This window comes from Carcharhinus amblyrhynchos, chromosome 4 (assembly GCF_965287045.1).
Source record: "Carcharhinus amblyrhynchos chromosome 4, sCarAmb.v2.hapA, whole genome shotgun sequence".
NCBI lineage: Eukaryota > Metazoa > Chordata > Chondrichthyes > Carcharhiniformes > Carcharhinidae > Carcharhinus > Carcharhinus amblyrhynchos.
Window position 1 is genome coordinate 69,992,124 of NC_137327.1, and position 22,621 is coordinate 70,014,744.

The 22,621-nt window shown below is 43.0% G+C and overlaps 1 long non-coding RNA gene across 2 annotated transcripts in view; it reads right to left on the reverse strand.

The window, feature by feature from the left end:
- Nucleotides 1-7,770: 7,770 nt before the first annotated feature.
- LOC145342101 (uncharacterized) overlaps nt 7,771-22,621 on the reverse strand; it is a 162,948-nt gene continuing 148,097 nt past the window's right edge. Inside the window, exons 1-3 of one of the 2 annotated variants that reach the window (XR_013886508.1) lie at nt 20,539-20,625; nt 15,120-15,250; nt 7,771-8,205 (exon numbers count right to left, since the gene is read on the reverse strand). This is a non-coding gene — a long non-coding RNA (uncharacterized LOC145342101). Of the gene's footprint in view, nt 8,206-15,119; nt 15,251-20,538; nt 20,626-22,621 lie in introns of those variants that run through there. The other variant, XR_013886509.1, reaches the window with a different exon arrangement.

Here is a 22,621-nt window from a genome sequence, read left to right on the forward strand (position 1 = left end):
TGGTATCCATTGTGGGCAAACATCAGAAGACACACTTTTATAAAATGCATTTATGTCTGGTGATGATGTTACTATTAAAAAAGCACTCCCATTGATAAAAAAAATCATTCAACAAAGAGAAATTCCTTCAACTAATCCCTTATGAAAATAAATGATTAACTTCTGTAACCTGTTAAAGCTGTCAGTCAAACTGCACTTAATAGGCACCCCACTGCATTAATGTTAACTTTTGAAATCAGTCTTTGACATACAAATCCTATAATAATGGATAGGATTCTTCCAAAAAAGTTCTAAATGTTAATTTCACATAAAAACTGGAGTAAATCCTGCTGGTCTTTTTCAGCGGGACTTTCAAAATGAATCTCCCATACTCTGTGCACTGCAGAGAGTTCTAGCATGAATCTCATTAAAATTCCAGGGGGCAAGGTATATTGCCACAGAGAGGCCAGCAGCATAGTGCTGAGTGCGCCACTGCGTATGTGCCAATTTGGCTGAACAGAGATTGGCATATGCGCAGTAGCCCCGCACTGTTGGCCTCCCGATCGCTGGCCAGTTCGGTCAGAACCCCACAAACCTACTGCACCGATTCCCCCAGGCCCAAGTGTTGGTCCCCAGGTGTGTTCCAGCAATTCCTGACAAACACCCCCTCCCCCCCCATGAAGCAGCGCAATGGGATCACCCCCCCATTACTCTCAAGCTTATGTCAACAGAAGGAAATAGCAAGCACTGATTTTTTTGAATTCTGTACTTCATTAAAGACTTTCAAGGTCAGCAGAATTAAATCAATTGACAGTTCTTTGACAGCTCTGAAAGCTCCAATGAAGTTTTTCACTTTTCATGTACAATAATGTTTAGTTATTACTATTACAAAGGGTGCCTTACCTTTCTCAAAGCTATTGTTGGACCATATACCATTTATATAGATGATCTGGAGGAGGGAACCGAGTGCAGGGTGTCGAAATTTGCTGATGACACCAAGATTGGGGGAAAGGCAAATTGTGCGGAGGGTGTGGAGAGTCTGCAGAAGGATCTAGATAGGCTGGGCGAATGGGCCAGGAAATGGCAAATGGAATTTAATGTTGGCAAGTGTGAGGTGGTCCACTTTGGTAGGAAGAATGGTAGGAAGGACTATTACTTACGTGGCGAAAAACTGCAGCAGGCGACGGTGCAGAGGGACCTCGGGGTCCTTGTGCATGAGTCGCAAAAACCCAGCTTGCAGGTGCAGCAGGTGGTCAGGAAGGCGAATGGGATGCTGGCCTTCATAGCGAGGGGGATTGAATATAAAAGTAGGGAGGTCTTGCTGCAGCTGTATAGGGCATTGGTGAGGCCGCAGCTGGAGTACTGTGTGCAGTTTTGGGCGCCGCACCTGCGCAAGGATATTTTGGCCCTGGAGGGAGTGCAGAGGAGGTTTACTAGGCTGATACCGGAGTTGAGGGGATTGAGCTATGAGGAGAGGCTGAATAAACTAGGCTTGTACTCGTTAGAGTTTAGAAGAATGAGGGGAGATCTCATTGAGACGTATAAGATGATGAATGGGATGGATAGGATAGAGGTGGAGAGACTCTTCCCGCTCAAAAAAGACAGTAGGACTAGGGGGCACAGCCTCAAGATAAAGGGGAGGCGGTTTAGAACGGAGTTGAGGAGGAACTTCTTCACTCAAAGGGTGGTGAATCTCTGGAATTCTCTGCCCGTTGAAGTGGTGGAGGCTGCCTCGCTAAATATTTTTAAGAAGCGGGTTGATGGGTTCTTGATAAGAGAGGGGATTAAGGGTTATGGGGAGAGGGCGGGAAAGTGGAACTGAGCCACAACAGATCAGCCATGATCTTATTGAATGGCGGGGCAGGCTCGAAGGGCTAGATGGCCTACTCCTGCTCCTATTTCTTATGTTCTTATGTTCTTATATACAAAGAATTTTGGTTACCCAAACTAATCTACCAAGTTCAGAGTAGCTCTTACCAGGTCTAACCTGTACACTTAATTTCATACTCCTGACCAAGCAACATCTCACTTCAAAAGAGGCAATTGACAATTTAAATGGCCAGTTGCTTCTATAAACCACATATGAACGAATTTCAGACTGACTCCAGAGCAGCTCCTGTGAAAATAGTAAATGCTGCATTTGGGGGTAGCTTTCGAATTTGTGGGCTCATGTATCAGTTTTGCGACCACTTGGATCCTCTCTGTGATGGCAAAAATTTCAGCTTATGTCTTCCATTCTTTCTTTTAGACAAATACAAGAGATTATCACCAACTCTCCCCCTATCCAACCCAGCCTACCCCCGCCCCGGCCCTCTCTTCCCAGCTCTGCCAGACCGGTGCAAAAATTGGGATGAATGAGTTTAGAGGTAACATGGGACGAGATGTCAGATTAGGGACAGCAAAGGCCATTGATAAACACATGAGTGAATAAGAGTGGTGCTGCTTGTTCATTGGATGTGTGCATCATTGCCAAAGTCAGCGTTTGCTGAACATCTCTAATCACCATTGGGAAGGTGCTCATGAGCTGTCTTCTTGAGTTGTCTGTGTGGTGTAGGCACATCCAGAGTGTTGTTGGGCAGCGAGTTCCAGGACTTTGACCCAATACAGTGAACGAATGATGATATGTTCCAAGTCAGGTTAATGTGTGACTTGAAGGGTATTTCCTTACATTAGCTTCATAGAGTCATAAAAGTATACTGCACAGAAAAGGCCCTTTGGTCCATCACGTCTGTGCTGGTCAAAGATAAGCCACCTAACTATTCTCCTCCCATTATCTAGCACTTGGGCTTGAATGCCTTGCCATTGCTAGTGCAAATCTAAATACTTCTGAGTTATTATGAGGGCCTCTGCTTCCACCAGTCTTTTAGTTAGTGAATTCCAGACTGCCACTTCTGGGTGAAAAAACCTTTCCTCACATTCCCTCTAAATCTTCTGCCCCTTACCTTAAAAATCTATGCCCCCTAGTCATTGATCCTTGCACCAAGCGGAAAGGTTTCTTCCTGTCTATTCAATCTATGCACCTTGTCATTTTATACATAGAGTCATAGAGGTTCATAGTATGGAAACAGGCCCTTTGGCCCAACTTGTCTATGCTGCCTATTTATTACCACTAAGTTAGTCCCAATTGCCCGAATTTGGCCCTGATATACCTATCTTATCCATGTAACTGTCTAAATGTTTTTTAAAAGATAAAAATTGCACCCTACTACTGCCTCTGGCACCTCATTCCAAACAGTCACCACCCTCTGAGTGAAAACAATTGCCCCTCTGAATCTTTTTGTATCTCTCCCCTCCCACCTTTAATCTGTGCCCTCTAGCTTTAGATTCCCCTACCTTTGGGAAAAGATGTTGACTATCTAGCTGATCTGTGCCCCTCATTATTTTATAGACTTCTATAAGATCACCCCTAAGTCTCTTACGCTCCAGGGAAAAAGTCCCAGTCTATCCAATCTCTGCTTACCATCAAGTCCTAGTAGCATTCTGGTAAATCTTTCCTGCACTCTTTCTGTTTAATAATATCCTTTCTATAATAAGGTGACCAGAACTGTACATATATTCCAAGTGTGGCCTTATCAATATCTTGTACAACTTCAACAAGACATCCCAACTCCTGTGGTCAATGTTCCGACCAATGAAGCCAAGCATGCCGAATGCCTTCTTCACCACCCTGTCCACCTGTGACCCCACTTTCAAGGAGCTCTGAACATGTACCCTTAGATCTCTTTGTTCTGAAACTCTCCCCAACACCCTGCCATTAACTGGGTAGAGCCTGCACCGATACGATCTACTAAAATGCATCACCTCACATTAATCAAAATTAAACTCCATCTGCCATTCATTGGACCACTGGCCCAATTGACTAAGATCCTGCTGCAATCCAACCTTGTTCACTGTCCGCTATGCCACCAATCTTGATGTCATCTACAAATTTACTAACCATGTCTCCTAAATTCTAATCTAAATCATTGACATAAATAACAATCCCTGAGACACACCGCTGCTCATGGGTCTCCAGTTTGAAAAACAACCCTCTACAACAACCCTCTGTCTTCAATCTTCAAGCTAATTTTCTATCCAATTGGCTACTTCATCATGGATCCTGTTAGACTTAACCTTATGTAACAACCTACTATGTGGTACCTTGTCAAGGCCTTGTTAATGTCCATGTAGATAAAATCTGCTTCTAACTTCTTGGTTACCCCTTAAAAAACTCAATCAAATTTGTGAGACATGATTTTCCACTTAAAAAGCCATGCTGATTGATCTTAATCAATCCTTGCCTCTCTTAATGCCTGTAGGTCCTGTCTCTCAGAATACCTTCTAACAAATTACCCACTACAGACACGGCTCACCAGTCTGTAGTTCTTGCATCTCAATCATTTCCCCCCTCAGTCTCCTTTGGTCCAAGGAAAACAACTCCAATATACCAATCTCTCTTCATAACTAAAAGTTTCTAGCTCAGGCAGGTCTTGGTAAATCTCCTCTGCACCTTTTCCAGTGGTATCACATCCTTCCTATAATGTGGATTCCAGAACTGCACGCAATACTCCAACTGTGGCATAACCAACATTTTGTTGGTGTAACTTCCCTGCTCTGAAACGCTATGCCTCACCTAATAATGGTAAGTATACCATATGCCGTCTTAACCACTCTATCCATCTGTCCTGCTACCTTAAGGTACCGGTGTACATATATACCAAGGTCTCTCTCATCCTCCGTGCTTCTTAGGGTCCTACCGGTCATCATGTATTCCTTTGCCTTGTTTGTCCTGTCCAAGTGCATCACCTCACACTTATCCAGATTGAAATCCATTCTGTTCTTGTCCTTCTAGATTGTAGTGACCATGGGTTTGGAAGGAGCCTTGGTGAGTTGCTGCAATGCATTTTAATGATAGTATACACTGCTGCTACTGCGTGTCGGTGATGTAGGAAGTGAATGTTTAAGGTGAGGTGCCAATCAAGGAGGCTGTTTTGTCTTGGATGGTATCAAGCTTCTGAATTGTGTCTTAATAGCTCTCATCCAGGCAAATCCATCACATTCATGCCTTGTGCTTTGTAAATCGTGGACAGGCTTTGGGGGGGGTCTCATGAAGTGAGCTATTCATTGCATCCCTACAGTACAAAAGGAGGCTATTTGGTCCGTAGAACCATAGAAAATTACAGCTCAGAAACAGGCCTTTTGGCCCTTCTTGTCTGTGCCGAACCATTTTTTGCATAGTCCCACTGACCTGCACTTGGACCATATCACTCCACACCCCTCTCTCCATGAACCCGTGCAAGTTTTTCTTAAATGTTAAAAGTGACCCTGCATTTACCACTTTATCCAGCAGCTCATTCCACACTCCCACCACTCTTTGTGTGAAGAAGCACCCCCCCCCCCAATATTCCCTTTAAACTTTTATCCTTTCACCCTTAACCCATGCCTTCTGGTTTTTTTCTCCCCTAGCCTCAGTGGAAAAAGCCTGCTTGCATTCACTCTATATATACCCATCAAAATATTTTACACCTCTATCAAATCCCCCCTCATTCTTCTACGCTCCAGGGAATAAAGTCCTAACCTATTCAATCTCTCTCCGTAACTCAGCTTCTCAAGTCCCGGCAACATCCTAGTGAACCTTCTCTGCACTCTTTCAACCTTATTTACATCCTTCCTGTAACTAGGTGACCAAAACTGTACACAATACTCCAAATTCGGCCTCACCAATGCCTTATATAACCTTACCATAACACTCCAACTTTTACACTCAATACTCCGATTTATAAAGGCCAGTGTACCAAAAGCACTCTTTACGACCCTATCCACCAATAGTCTGCTCGAATCTGCACCAACCATATCCCATCCAAGCCCTATTCCTGTAACCTCACATATTTACCTTACTAATCCCCTAACACTAGGGTCAATTTAGCATGGCCAATCAACCTAACCCACACATCTTTGGATAGTGGGAGAAAACCAGAGCATCCAGAGAAAACCCTTGCAGAAATGCAGAACAATGTGCAATTCCCAAACAGTCATTGGAGGCCGGAATTGAACCTGGGTCCCTGGCGCTGTGAGGCAGCAGTGCTGACAACTGTGCCACCATACCGCCCCAAAGAATTCACTAGAGTTCTTAGCTTCTGACCTGCTCTTGTAGCCATATCTATATGGCTTGCCTAGTTCATTGGTCAATGGTAACCCCAGCATGCCCCAGTGGGGGATCTAGAGATAGCACTACTGATCTGCCTCTCATTCTCCAATCTTTTCTCATTGAATAATGGAGTTGATTACTGGGCATGTTTACTAGTGTTTATAGAATTGTATGCTTTAGGTGTCTATAGAATCCACATAGTGCAGAAAGAGGCCATTCAGCCCATCAAGTCTGCACCGATCTTCCAATCAAGCATCTCATCCAGCCCCTCCCCCCTGCCTTACTCTCGTAACTCTGTCCATTTACTGTGGGTAATCCACCTAACCTACAGGAAGCACCCGGAGGAAACCCACATAGGCACAGGCAAATGTGAAAATTCTACATAGTCACTCAAGGCTGGCTGGAACCGAAGAGAAAATGCTGGAAAGTTTCAGCAGGTCTGGCAACATCTGTAACAAAAAGAGCAGATGTTTCAAGTCCAGATGACTCTTTGTCAAAGCTAAATGACATAGAAAGTGGGAGATACTTATATGTGGGGTGAGGGAATGAAAGATGGGTCATAGCCCCAAAAGCAATGGGAAAGGATAGGAGGTGCTAAAAGGTAGTCTTTTGAGATAATTGAAGGTGCGAATGACCAAAAGGCAGAGAAACTGAAATCGGAGGGTAAGCTGTGACAGATGAAGATGTGGGAGGAGGCTCAACGCTGGAATTGAGCATGGGGCCCTGTGCTGTGAGGCAACCATGTTGACTACTGTGCTGCAATGCTGTCAGTCTTTATGCTCAGATATATATATATAGTGCATGTAAAGGAATAGCTGCTTTTGGCTTCCATTTCCCCTCGTAGCACTCTCACTGTAGACATAGTGAAGGCTGCTGACCCTTTATGCAATCACATGGAGGGGAACTGTCCTAAACCCACCTGTCTTGAAGTTGGCAGGAACCCAAATGTCCCTTAACTGAATGTGTCCCCCACAGTGGGAAAAAACTGAGAAAATTCTGCCCAATATCGCAGTAAAAGAAGCAAGTTGTATTTATATAGCATCTTTTATGAGTTCCAGACCTTCCAAAATGCTTCATAATCAATATTTTTCAGTTGGGCTCACTGATGTAAGAAACAAAGCAACCAATTTATATACAGCAAGTTCCCACAATCAGTGTGAGACAAGTGACTGGATAAATGTTCCAGTGATATAAAAACAGAATGTATGGGAAATATTGACCTTTAAATCAGAACTTTTAGGACCAGATTCTCTGCCTTCTATGCTGCATGCCAGCAGGATGTCCTATGCCACTTGTCAGCAGCAGCATCTTCTGATCCAGCTGCTGTTGATGGAATTTCCCATTGGTTCCTCTCTGTGCTGCCAAGAAACCAGAATGTCCCAGTCACAATCTCGATGCTTTTCTACCCATTGCTCGAGGGATAAATATTGGCCAGCATACACTGCCAAACTCCCTTGCTCATCTTTGAAAAGTACCATATCAACCCGAAACAGTAGGCATGGCCCCTATTTAAACTTCTAACTGTGAGAATGGCACATCTGACAGTGCAGCACTCTCTCAGTAGTGAATTGAGTGCTGTTCATACCCATTCAGTTGGCTGAATTGAGCGTAATTATAATGTCACTATATCCTGGCAAACTGCTGGCATGAAAATACAGAACCAGTTTATTTCAAATGTATATTTTATTTCATTTTTATATTAAACTTTTTCAGTGAGTTTAATAGGAAGACAAAACAATTGCCAATGCATCATCATTACATGGTATAAATCTAGCCATGATCCATCACTCAATTATTCAGCATCTCCCACCTTCACCCCTATACCATGACACTCCTGCAACTCACCTTCCTTCCCACAAAGCTGTGTCAGAAGCAAACAGAAAAATAAAAATCACCAAATACAAGCAAAGAATGCCTTGAATATTGAGGGGTTCATGGGGGCAATGCCCCTCCCCTCAAGCTGCAATATTGTGATTATTGACGTGCCAGGCTTATATAAAAAAGGTTGGCATTGTGGAAGGTGCAGGGGCCATGAAGCCTTGTCTGCTGCCAGTCTCAGGAAGTTGCACTTGCTGCATTCCGCTTTTCCTGCTCGATGGCTGCAAAACAAAAAACAAATACAGTAAGAAATATGCTGCTCAAGTGTTTCAAGGTTTAAACATCAGTAATGATCAATAAAGGGACAGTATCCCGTTCTTGTATCCAAGAGATGGAATGTTAATGTTGGTCAATACACATCTTCTGAAACAGGTATGGTGTTCAGGGATAAATAAAAACAGAAAATGCTGGAAAAATCTAGCAGGTCTAGTGGAATCAGTGTAGAGAGAAACAGAGTTGACATTCTGAATCTTATGACCCTTCTTCAGAACCTTTTGAAGTTCTCAGCTCCAAGGCAGAGTCACAGTGGACTCAAAATGTTAACTCTTATTTCTCTTGCCACAGAAACTACCAGACTTGCTGAGTTTTTCCAGCATTTTGTTTTCATTTCAGAATTTCAGCGTCCACTATTTTTTTGCTTTTGTATGGTGTTCAGGGGAATTAGCTACAATTCAAAACCCCAGGCCAAACCAATTTTGATGGAAGGTTGCACAGTTTGTTGGCAAATATATACAATGCCCATTTATTAAAAAAAGATCATTTTATGCACAGTTCCTTCTAAACTTGCAGGGCAAGGATCCCAACCCCAGGAAATTTGGTTACTTTCCGTTGTAATATAATGGTTGTGGCAGTTGGCAGTTAACAGGGCATCTGAAAAATCATTCTTAGAATCTCAGCTGAGCAACTGGAAGATAGATTGAGAAGGAAATGCTGAATGAAAAAAAGGAAAACGGTTTGTATATCCATGTACACAGATTTAGTTTAACTCTTATTCTTTGTTTGTCTTAAGAGTTACACTAAAGATCTCCTACTGCAGAAGGTAGGATTTTCTGATCCCTCCAGCAGCGGGCAAAGTCAAAGTCAATCACTCTCCCAATTTTCCAGTCTTGCTTGTGACAGTGGTAGGACTGGGAAATCCCACCCAGACTAAACTTAAAGACAAAACAGGAGGAAGCCATTCAAGCTCTAAACGGTTTCTATTCATTCATGATTGATCTGCATCATGACTCCATTTGTTCCATCTCCCTGATATCCTGACAAAATCCACTGATCTTAGATTTGGAATAAAATCTCCAACAGACCCTAGCATGCACAGCTCTTCTGGGGGAAGAATTGAAGATTTCTATTCTCTATTGTTGTGATTCCTGATTTCACTCCTGAATAGGTGAGCACTAATTTGTTGGTTTCTTCTTGACAGAAAATTATTTGTGTTGCCAGCGGACTAAAATGTCCTACTCTCTACTTTTTATAAAATAATATCCTCATGGCTAATTTCTAAAATTTTGAAAACTGGATAAAAGCCCTTTTCAAAATGACTGTCTGTGACCCTCAAATCACCTAATATGGCAATTTTGCAATAACTAATCTCTCACTATCTGAGGGGACCCCAATGATCCCTTGTGGGCTGTACAGACCACATTCAAAAAGGGAACTACACAAAGGCCATCTGCATTTCATAATGCCAGGTCTGACCACCTGGAACCAATTCATCTCTTAGAATAAAGGAAGTTGCATTATCCAACATCAATTTTCAACCTGCAACCTTTCTGTACTTTGATTCTGGGCTCTAGACGAGCATGGAACAATAATTCTGTGGTCTGTGATCTTTGCCCAATCAATCTTTGTTTCTCTATCCCTCTTCACTGCATGAGTGGGGTATGTAGTGACCTTCCCAGAATCCCTATAGTACAAAGAGGCCATTTAGCCCACTGAGTCTGCACCAACTCTGACAGAGTATCTTACCCAGGCCCTCTCCCTTGCCCTATCCCTGTAACCCCATACATTTGCCATTGCTCATCTATCTAACCTACACATTGGAACACTAAGGGACAATTTTCCATGGCCAATCCACCTAATATGCACATTTGGACTGACAGGGGAAACTGGAGCACCTGAAGAAAACCTATGAAGACACGGCGAGAGTGTGCAAACTTCCACCTAGTCACCCAAGGCCATAAATTTAACCTGGATTCCTGCCACTATAAGACAGCAATGCTAACCACTGTGCCGCCATGTCAGCCCCCTGCGGTTTGTGTGTGCAGAATAAATTTACCATAAAGATATAAGGGCAGAAGTTGGCCAGCCTATTGAGTCTGCTCCACCATTCAATGAGATCATGGCTGACTCCACTTTCCTGCCTTCTCCCTATAACTCGGGATCCCCTTGTTGATTAAAAAAAAATCTATCTCAGTCTTGAACATGCTTAGTAATTCAGCCTCTACAGCTTTGTAGTGAAGAATTCTACAGATTCACTACTCAGGTGAAGAAATGTCTCCTCATCTCTGCCTTAAAATGGGCACTCTTACTGAGATTATGTCCTCTGGCCCTAGACTCGCACACAACCCTCTCAGCATCTACCTTGTCAACTCCCCTGAGAACTCTGTCTCAATAAGGTCACCTCTCACTCTCGAGTACATCCAAATCTCAAGTTTGCTGTGGGGTTATTTATAGAAAATTGGATCATACCAAAACAAAGCAGGTTGGGTAATATGCCACCACTTATAAAAGGGGGAAGTAAATCAAAAGGTGGAGGTGGAGGTGGAGGTAGGGCTGGTTAAATTAATCTCTCCTGTCTGCAACATTATCTAATCAAATCCTCCTAACGTTTTCCATACTATGATCAAATCACCCACCAGCTTTCCAAATGCAAGGATATACAAGGCAAGGTTATGTAACCTCTTCTAATAATGTAACTTAAGTCCTTAAATCACTCTAGTGAACGTGTGTTGTGAAGGAGCATTAATCTCTGCATGCAGAAACTGAAGGATGATGCACAATGGGACTACCCATCTAGTCATTTTCTGCTCTTTCTTACAGCTGCCAACAGGACAAGGAGGAGGCCACAGCAGGAAGAGTTAGGGTAAGTCAAGGTTATAGGTATTCAGAGAGCTGTTGGAGAAGAGGGTCTTCAAAGTTAGAGTCAGATGACAAGTCTCGGGAAGCAGTCCTGGACCAAATGTTGGCAATGCAGCAAGATGTGGATGTGCCGGCGTTGGACTGGGGTAAACACAGTAAAAAGTCTGACAACACCAGGTTTTAGTCCAACCGATTTATTTGATAGTAAACGCACAAGCTTTCGGGTTAGTCCGAAAGCTTGTGCGTTTACTATCAAATAAATCGGTTGGACTAAAACCTGGTGTTGTCAGACTTTTTACAATGCAGCAAGAAGCAGGGGAACATCAGGCAGAGGTGCGAGAGGTCCTCAGAATGCCAAGTGAGGTGGAGGAGTTTGTCCATTTGTGCTGTGATGTAGCAGCATGGTGGCACAATGGTTAGCATTGCTGCCTCAGTGCCAGCAGGGACCTGGGTTCAATTCCAGCCTTTGGTCATTGTTTTGTTTGTGTGTTCTCTGTGCATTTGTGTGGGTTTCTTCCGGGTGGTCCGGTTTCCTCCCACAGTCCAAAGGTGTGTAGATTAGCTGGATATTCATGGTTAGAGCATGGGGATGTGAGGCGGTGGGGAGGCCCTTCCTCTAGGTAACCCATTCCCCAAAGAGTCAGGAAGAGGCCCTTGTGCATCCATAAGGAGGTAGATAATCAGGTGGATACCTCTGGAACCTCCGCTCCAGACTCTAAAGATGTGCAGTGTCCTCTCTGCCTCAGATCCCATTATTTCCAGCCTTTAGGACCACACCTGACCCAGAAGGCATCTGCTAAAGTTATCAAGGACACGAGGGTATTGTGGTCAACAGGTACCTCTGCCCATGCTGCCGATGTTGGGGATGATAAATGTAGTGGCAGGACACCTAAAATTAACAAGGTCTGAGTTCACTGTGTAGCACGGGTATACAATCATTGTAAACTGTTGTTGCAAACTTGTAACTGTGTATAGTTGCACTTAAGAGTTTCCGCTTGTGTTAATGCTTATGTACATCCCTGCCAAATGAAAGAGCAGACCCAGACTGGGGCAGTAATTCCACCCCCCCACCCTCCAAATCATGTCTGCACCTGGAAGCACCTATCTTTATCAGGATCTTTGCGAACCTTGTGCGAGAAGCTTTCCACACATCTTGTTCCTTCGCCTTCTGCTGCTGATTCTGTAGAAACTAGAAACAGCTTTCCCTTGTCAGGACACTATGTTCTCCTTCAGTTGTCCAGTCCAGTTGGGCTTCTGCAACACCCACCCAATGACCTTCCATCCAGCCAGCATTTTAGGAGTGATCAGCGCCTTAGCCGCAGGATGGTATGCATTGCCTTCCAAAAATGCTCCAATGCCATCTATCCTCCATTTGAAAGCAACACTGCCCACCCCCCACCTCCCATAACCATTAACGTCCACAGAGTAACCTTCATCCACCATAACATCAACTGGAAGCCCATCCATAACTGTGCTGCCCATTACTGTTACTATTCACAAGCCCTTCCTCCCTGATGTGCCCGTCAGCCACAGTCCCACTGCCCGTGTCTTGGATCCATTTCCGCTTCTGAGTTCTCTACAACAACTCTTCCTTCATCTGGCCATGAGGGGCTCTCATCCTGCCACTCTATATCATTCCCATGCCCACCTTATTTGTAAATGTTCCCTCCCACCACCAGAACCCAGCCGTCCACCATTGTCCACATAATAAAGGTGCCCCTCAGTAACAGTAATCATAATATAATTAAATTTACATTCAGTTTGAGGGAGGAAAGAGTGGGTCTAAACTTTAAATAATGGCAATTATGAAGGCACGGAAGCAAAACTAGGTAAAGAGAACGGGCAAATGAAGTTAAGGGATTGGTCAGTAGAGATGCAATGGTAGATGTTTAAGAGGATATTTTGGTATGCACAGAATAGGAGCATTCCAACAAGAAAGAACAATTCCAAGAGGACAGTAAAGCATACATGGTTCACTAAAAAGTTAAAGATAGTATGAAACTTAAAGAAAAAACATGCGATTCCCCAGGCTAAAACAGTGCAGTGGGCCAGGAGACTCAAGCAGAGACTGTGTAATGGGCTCCTAGCTGGGCACCACAGCCTTTGGAGAGTCTCCATCCGCTGGATTCCCAGCACTGACAGCTCTGCACCAAAAAAAAAGCGTGGAGCTGTACAACTTATTCTCATGATAGAGGTGGGGTAAGGCCAACAATCAGGGCTGGCATCGGGTTGGAGACAGGGTGGTCAGGGCTGCTGGTGGATTTGGGGGGGGGGGGGGGGGGCAGGAAAGCAGGTAGAAGATGGTTGGGGAGGAGATCCTGACTACCAGCAGAAGAGTGGTCAAGCCTAGCCCAGACATATCTCAGGAGGCCATGATCGAGCCATGAAGGGAGAAAAAAAAAAATTGGTGGGGCAGCGATGCGGGGTCGTGGTCGTGGGGCTGGCCAGCAATTGGGAGGCCAGCGCTGCAGGACTACTGCACATGTGCTGATATCAGTACATGCGCAGTAGCCTGCTCTGCGCTATGCTGCCAGCCTCTCTAGCAGGAATTGGCCCCGCCCCCTAATTTTCACGTGTTTTACACTCGTGCTCTCTGTAGTGCACAGAGTGTGGCAGATTCAGTTTGAAAATCCCACTGAAAAAAAGATAGAAAATATTTTCTACAGATTTAAAAAGAGAAATTAAATTAGAACTTGGGGGAATTAATGATGGAAAATAAGGAAATGGGCAGGTATTTGGTATCAGTGTTCTCTATAGAGGATAGAAGTAACATTTCAGAAAAATAACTTTCTCAGAAGACTAAGGAAATTTGACATGTCAGTTATGACTCTCACCAACTTTTATAGATGCATCACGGAAAGCATTCTTTCTGGTTGCATCACAGCTTGGTATGGCTCCTGTTCTGCCCAAGATCGCAAGAAACTACAAAAGGCCATGAATGTAGCCCAATCACACAAAATAGCCTCCCATCCAGTGACTATGTCTAAACTTCCTGCTGTCTTGGCAAAGCAGAGCGCATAATTAAGAACCACACACACCCCAGACATTCTCTCTTCCACCTTCTTCCATTGGGAAAGAGAAACAAAAGTGTGAGGTCACGTACCAAGCGACTCAAGAATAGCTTCTTCCCTGCTGCCATCAGACTTTTGACTGGACTTACCTTGCGTTAAGTTGATCTTTCTCTACACCCTAGCTATGACTGTAACACTACATTCTGCACTCTCTCATTTCCTTCTCTATGAATGGTATGCTTTGTCTGAATAGTGCGCAAGAAACAATACTTTTCACTGTATGTTAATACATGTGATAATAATAAATCAAAAAGAAACAGCTGTACGTCAGGAAAACTGGAACTCTGGAAAATTACTATCGCCAGAGAAGTGATACTGAGCTAATTGTTGGAGCTGTGGACAAGAGCCTGAGTATTGATGGACTTCAAACTAGGAATAGATAGTGAAATAGTCAATGTATTGGATTAAATTTTCTAAAATTCCCTAGATTCGGGAAAGGTTTCATTATACTGGAAAATAGTGAATGTAACTCCTTTATTCAAAACGGGGAGGGAGACAGAAAGCAGAAAACTGCAGGCCAATTAATCTAACATTTGGAACATATAGAACGTAGAACATTACAGCACAGAACAGGCCCTTCGGCCCACGATGTTGCGCCAACCAGTTAAAAAACAATGACCCTCTAACCTAAACCAAACCCTTACCATCCATAAACCTATCCATGGATCTCTTAAACGCCCCCAAACTAGGCACATTTACAACTGCAGTAATCATATTTGTCACAGAAAAATGGATAGCAGCAATTGTTAAAAGATGTTATAGCAGGGCATCCAGAAAAAAAAAACCAAGATGCAAATCTCTTCAAAGTCAATAAGATCATAAAGCAAAATATGCTATTCTTAAAGATAAATTTCATCACAGTAACTAGAAATGGGAGTGTTCAATGCTACCTATACATTCATCTCCATATACATCGGTCATATATACAGTATGAATAGAACCCTGTGTGGAACATTAAAGTGCAGCAATGAAGCTTAAATTATGCTTACTCTCTTGTGTTGGCAGTGTGTTTTTCTCCTGCATGTCTGTTTTCTTTAGGCTGGCTCTTTTGAAATTCTTGACCTCTGACATGTCGTTTCTCTGGCCATCTGCTGGTTTGTCCGGCATGTTTTGCAGTTCACTGAAAAGCAAACAATTATCTGTTTTCCTTTGAGAACATTCCCAAGAGGTAAGATTGAGATGTGGGAAAAATACCTGAACTAGACAGCAGCTGGGAATCACAGCAAAACGAATTGGCAGTAAAAAAGGAGTGAGACAAGAAGAAGAAACGCCAAAAATAAAAAGATAACAGCAATGCAGAAAAATGGATTTTTGTTATTTTCAGTGCAAAATAATTCCAGACAAACAGCAATTTGCTCTACTAAGAATTAGATATATTGCCTGTTGATGCCAAATGACATTGTTGCAGATTTGATTGCATGATACTATGACCACATGATACCCAGTTATATGATGTTGTTTGTGGAAATCAAAAGTGAGTTGAGGATTTTCGTTGGTGGATTTACACCAGCTGATGTTCATTTTTATTCTTACATGACGTGTTGGCATCTCTGACTAGGCTAACATTTATTGACCATCCCTTATTACCACAGAATCTTTTCTGCACAGAAATAGGCCAGCCAGTCCAGCAAGACTGCACTGACTCTCCAAAAGAGCATCTCACCCAGGCCCTCCCCTCTATCTCTGTCACCCTATGTATTTCTGATGGAGATGCTGGCGTTGGACTGGGGTAAACACATTAAGAAGTCTGACAACACCAGGTTTAAGTCCAACCAATTTGATAGTTTATTAAATAATAAACTGGTTGGACTTAAACCTGGTATTGAGAGACTTCTTACTGTGTTTATCCCATGTAATTACCATAGCAAATCCATCTAATCTACAAATCTTTGGACTGTGGGAGGAAACTGGAGCACAGAGGGGAAAACCCCACAGACATGGGGAGGATATGCAAACTCCACACTGACAGTGACCCAAGGCTGGAATCAAAAGTGCTTATCATTGCTTTCTCAAGGTGTGGCACAATGCTATTTTGAACTTTCAGTCGGAGGTGGTAGCAATAGCAGCATTTCTTCCCCCTTTAGATCAAACATCCCCAACACATTCAATCAATTGTCAAATGTCAGACAATTAAGGTTGTCATTCTCAATGGTTGTTGCCAAACCTCAAACGTCTGTTCCTTAGTGCTTGTTGCAACGTCTGGTTTTTCTAGCTCAATGTGAAGTCAGTGGTTGACATAATGATTTGAGGTTGACTGCATGTTTGATCTGGAATCAAGCTGCTTTTCCCAATGGTTCTGTTAGTGTCAGGTTTTCAGGAAGGTCTCAGGTTATCTCTCGGCACAGTTGAGTTTGGACTTTCTATAGGTTCCACTTCTGATGGATTGTCTCTTCCCACCAATCGTTGATTCGCATTCCTCTTCCAGATGACATTGCCTTGGGTTTGAACAGTGCAGGAGACAGTTGTAGTCTGTCCTATGATAACAGCAGGAACCCATTTTTGTCCTGTAGCTTAGTTTCTTGTCAAAAGCTTTAAGAGCCTGATGGAAGACACACAATTTCACTGTTTTCCTGCTGTATGATCCAATCCTATTGCTTTTTCTGGACGATTTATTTTGTCCTCAGTGGTTTTACCAAGTCAAATGCAGTACATAGTTGTTATTTAATCAGGGCACAGTATTCTTGCAGGAATCAACTCAAACATTTGGTCAACAAACCTTGTTCTCTGAATTTGCTAAAGATCTCACCCAATCTCTCAATCATCTTCTCTGTTGAGACTGACTTCATGATGGCAACTTCTGGCATTGACTAATTAGAAATGTGTCTTTCACCATCCTGCAGAATCAATGTGTACTCATTGCCAAGCCTCTTCTGGCCGTTCCCAAGAATACAATGGTGCTAGTGTCAGCAGGGTTTGCACCTTCGCACAAGATGAACGCGTTTCCACCTTCTCTAATTCTGGCCAATAGAACTAGCTCCTCATTATCTCCTTCACTCAATTCCACAACGGCCCTCGTGTAACTGTTTCAACACTAATCTTCCAAATAGTGGTGGAATGACGGCTCTCATCCCCAAAAAGGGACATCCTGCCTGAACAGAATTCAAATCTTTGCGTGGAATATGGCTTTGACTCAGGGTTTTCTCTTGAGCTCTTGCTTTGAAGCACGATGTCTGTTAGCTTGGGGAGTAATGGATCATATCTGGTGTGCTTCTTCACTTGTCCTGCAATGTATTACCTAATTGCTTAAAGTAGAAAACATTTGCATACAAACTACTCATTAGTAAAGAATTTGGTAAGTGCAATTGGCAAAACCCACTTGAATTAACATGAAGATTTGACAGATAATACTTGATAGTATACATGTGAACTGACAATAGCAATGCCCATCTCTATTCTGCTCACTGACAGGAATGGAATCCCTGTATGTGGCCCAAGTATTAATAGATGATGGTCCGTCAATCATGAATTTCCTAAGCTTGAGAAGATGAGCCCATGTTTAAGGAGTGGCTGTGCCTTCAGTGGCCTTAAAACCAAACTCTTTGACCAAGTCATTAATCAACTGTTCGAATATATTCCTTTGGTTCAGTTTTATCCAGTCATGCACAAAGTGGTTACTGTATCAAAAATGTGGTGTAAATACACATTGGTATTGATGATATCAAATAAAGTAGTGTGCTCTGAGCTATGCCTTGATTCAGGAAGAACAAAGAACAACACAGCACAGGAAACAGGCCCTTCAGCCCAACGAGCCCACGCCACCATTTTAACATTGTGAGTGCCCTCTTCTACCTATGACCTTTGTCTAAGCCTACTGGACTCCACAATAAAGGAACCATAACCAGATTGAGGGACGACTAATTTAGGGGCAATTTGTTAACACCAATCAGCCTAACAGCACGTTTTTGGGGTGTGGGAGGAAACCTGAGAAAACCTACACAAGCACAGGGAGAATGTGCAAACTCCCACAGACACTGGCCCAAATCCATGTATCTGCACAGCAAACAGTGATAGTCACTGAGCTGTCATGTTGCTCGTCAGCTAGTCCAGTTTAAGCGTACACTAACGACATGAAGCACTAGGCAACATCCAAGAGCAGCCCTTGCACGACCGTGTGTATGCCCCTTGTTGGGCAACAAGGTACCGAATCACCTGTGGATTAAAAGAAATCAATAAACATGCACAACTCATACAGAAGGTCCTTCTTTAGTCTGTGTGAGCATGTGTATGCATGTGAGTGTAAATGTGTTTGTGTGTATGTTTAAAATTTATTTTTAGTGTCACAAGTAGACTTACATTAACACTGCAATGAAGTTTCTATGAAAATCCCTAATCGCCACACTCCAATGCCTGTTCAGGTGCACTGAAGGAGAATTTAGCATGGCCAATGCACTTAACTAGCACATCTTTCAGATGTGTGTATGTGTACACATGCACGTGTATATATTTATGCACGTGTATATTTGTGCAAGTATATATTTGTGTGCACGTGTGCATGCATCTATATAGATTTGTCTGTAAGGCTCCTGCCACATGCCATTATTTAAGGTACAGGCCAGTAAAGTTGCACTTGGAATCATTGGGGATGTGGCTAGTAACATTGACCAGGAGACCGTTGAGCACAAAACCCAAACTTTGTGGCAAGGAAAATGTTTTGGATGGGGATGGGAAGGCAGGAGAGAGGAGCAGGGAGTAAAGGAGCAGAGAGATGGAACAAGTAGGAGTGGCTCAGAGGGAGGAGGAGAGGGAAAAGAAGGCAGTAGAACAGAATTGGCAGAAGGCATGATAACAGTTGTGGGTAAGCACAAATGATAAAACTTCTAGACTCTCCAGTCAAGTTTAGGTATGGGCACTGACTGAAGGACTCAAAACAGATTGCACTTAACCCTTCATGGTGGTTAGCATACTACCAGACAGCACCAGGGACCCAGGTTCTGTACTGCCCTTGGGTAACTGTATGGAGTTTATATGTTCTCCTTTTGTACGTCTACATGGGTTTCCTCCAAGTGCTCCAGTTTTCTCCCACAGTTCAAAAATGTGCAGATTAACTGGATTAGCCAATTGTAGCATAGTGTTACAGGGATAGGGCCTGGAAAAAATGCTGTTTCAGTTAGTGCAGACACAATGGGTTGAATGGCCTCCTTCTGTACTAAAGGGATTCTCTGGTTCTATTAAAGTTATTTTACTAATACTCAGTAACTATACTGTTTAGGGCATAGGTTTGTACTCATAGCAGGTTTACAAAAAAGTGTCCCCCCTCCCAGAAAGGGTGAGGCACTGAAGCTGTGAAGTTGTCTGTTGGGTTGATGAGAATTTATTTGCTCAAAACACTGGCTGTTTTTACAAAAGCGGGAACAGTTCATGTTCTGGATTAACAAACGATGAAGAAATGAGGACTCCCATGACACATAAGAACATAATAAGAACATAAGAAATAGGAGCAGGAGTAGGCCATCTAGCCCTTCGAGCCTGCCCCGCCATTCAATAAGATCATGGCTGATCTGTCATGGCTCAGTTCCACTTTCCCACCCTCTCCCCATAACCCTTAATCCCCTCTCTTATCAAAAACCCATCAACCCGCGTCTTAAAAATATTTAGCGAGGCAGCCTCCACCACTTCAACGGGCAGAGAATTCCAGAGATTCACCACCCTTTGCGTGAAGAAGTTCCTCCTCAACTCCGTTCTAAACCACCCCCCCTTTATCTTGAGGCTGTGCCCCCTAGTCCTGTCTTTTTTGAGCAGGAAGAGTCTCTCCACCTCTATCCTATCCATCCCACCCACCTTCAAGATTCTATCTTTGCTTTAACAGCAAGAAACCACCTTGTGAATAGGGATCAACATGAATTCAAATACTATACAACATATCACCCCGGTCAATTTGAAATAAAAAGCTCAACAGCTCCTTTAGAAATCTCTCTCATTTTTAGCTCTAAAAGGTGGAAAATACATGGATCTGGAAACTTTAGGAGAGACTAGAGAAATTTACAACTTCAATTCTAATGTTTGAAATATTGCTTTAACAAACATAGCTACAATACTGAAGATTTTGAACATTAATTTGCATTAGCTTACAACCCATTCTTAAACATCCCTCTGTCAAATTGTTTTTAACACCATTAGATCACACATAGAATAGCAAACGTCCCCAGAGTTTCAAAGACACGAAAACATCTATTACATTTGGTAAATAGATTTGTTTTTACTGGCTCCTGCAGCGCCCCTCTCCCCGCTCCTCTTCGCAAAAATCACTCCCTCCTCTCCGCAAAAATCAGAGAATAAATATTTTTGCAATCTATTCAATTTTATAGTTACCCATATTGATAATATAATTTTAAAGCTAAGATTTTTCTATCATTGAGAGATTGAATTGGTTTAAAAGTTGGGATCTCGCATCACTTGCCCTGTCCTTACCTGTGCTGATTACCAGGTGTATCACTGTTACTCCTTCTCTATCCCTCTCGGCTGTTTCTGCTCCTTCCTTCCCGTTCACTCCCTTTTATTCCAGACTTTGCAGCTCAACCTAACCTGAAATGGGTGGCACCCTACTCAGAAAACCTTGCTCCAATTGGATGTCAGGGCTGTCAATCATTGCACCCTGCTCCTTACAGGTTAGGATGCGCTGGAGAATGTTTCTGCTGAGGTAGGAGTTCCTTGAGGATGTGCATTTAGATGACCGAGGGTCTCAGCAGAGGGAGTTCTGTTTTTAAAACAAAACATAATTCGTTGATCTTTCAGACTAATTTAATGCATTATCTCAAAAAATCTGCAAGCCCCACAACCAGTTTATTGACTTTGTCATGTGGCGATCCCGGATAGAGTCAGATCCTTTGTGGAGATTGCCACCTGGTGGATGCAATCAAAATTAGGAAACTAATTCACCTCTTTTCTCTTTTCACCACCTTTCACTATTCTCCCTCCTCTCCTGTGAGTGCTGAGTTTCACTGGAAGGGTCAGTGTTGGTTGCAGCAGGATGTTCTATAACATAAGAGTCATAGAATCCATGCAATGCAGAAAGAAGTCATTCGGCCCATTGAGTCTGCACCAACCACAATCCCAGGTCCTATTGGCATAACCCCATGTATTTTCTTTGTTAAACCCGATGCACGGGTCAATTTAACATGACCAATCAACCTAACCTACACACCTTTGGACTGTGGGAGGAAACTGGAGCACCTGGAAGAAACCCACACAGATGTGGGGAGAATGTGCAAATTCCACACAAACAGTGACCTGAGGCCAGAATTGAACCTGGGTCCCTGACACTGTGAGACTACAGTGGAACTATTGTTCCACTATGCAACTTTACTGCAAAGGGGGAGTGAGACAGGCCTAATAGTCAGAGCAGTTGATTTGTTGCTATAGTGGTGCATGATTTGTTTTTGACTGTGCCTTTGACTTAGTAAAACATTCCAAAGTGCTTCACAGGGATGCTACCAAAACGTTGACAGTTATTTGCATAATTATTAGGGCAGATGACCAAAGGCTTCATTAACGAGCTAAGCTTCAAACCTTAAAAGGATGAGAGAGCGAGATTGAGAGCTAGGGACATTTAGGGTTGATTATAGCTGAACGTACAACCACCAAAGATGGAGTGATGAGATCAGAAATACAGAAGAGGTCAGAATCGGAGCAGCAAAGGCTTCATGGAGTTTGTGGGTCTACAAGAACAGGGCTAATGTGAGTGGGATAGTGTGAGTTAGATACAGAGAGTAGGTCAGTGTCTGAGTCAAAACGTCTTGGGTTAAACCCAAGACCAAACCCAGAGACTTGAGCACATAATCAGACTGGCACATCACTGCAGCACTGAGAGAATGCTGCACTGACGAAAATACCATCATTTGGAAAGATGTTAAACTGAATGTATTGGATATATTTGGAGCTTGGTGTTTTCACTGCTCAATTTATCATTTGAAAGGCATCACTAAAACTGAATTTGCGCAATATTGTGTGTTGCTGGTTGTGGGATCTTGATGTGCGTTAATCTTTTGCTGTACTTTATTAATTGCAACACTTTGAAGAGCATTTTATGCTGTAAAACATTTTTTTGTTCCAAGGCTGCTACATAAATATTGTGCTTTGTTTTTAATCTTCAATGTGCAATTGTGAAAAGGCAACACCTAAAGTGTACACAGCAAGCTCTCACAAACAGTAATAAAAGAAATCTGCTTCTAGTGTGATCAATTAAGGGATAAACCTCAGCCAGAACACCAAGCAGGAGATGAGGCCCATGTCATCTGAAAAACAAACCTCTCTCTAAAGTGGCACTCCCTCAGTTCTGAACTGGAGCACTGGCTTGTACTTTATAGAAAGAAGTCTCACAACATCAGGTTAAAGTCCAACAGGTTTATTTCATAGCAAAAGCCACTAGCTTTTGGAGCACTTGCTGCTCTTTCATCAGGTGAATGGGCTGTTTACCCCAGTCCAATGCCGACATCTCCACATCATTGAACTTTGTATTCAGGTTTCTGGACTGAGAGTCACTTCCAACACTTTC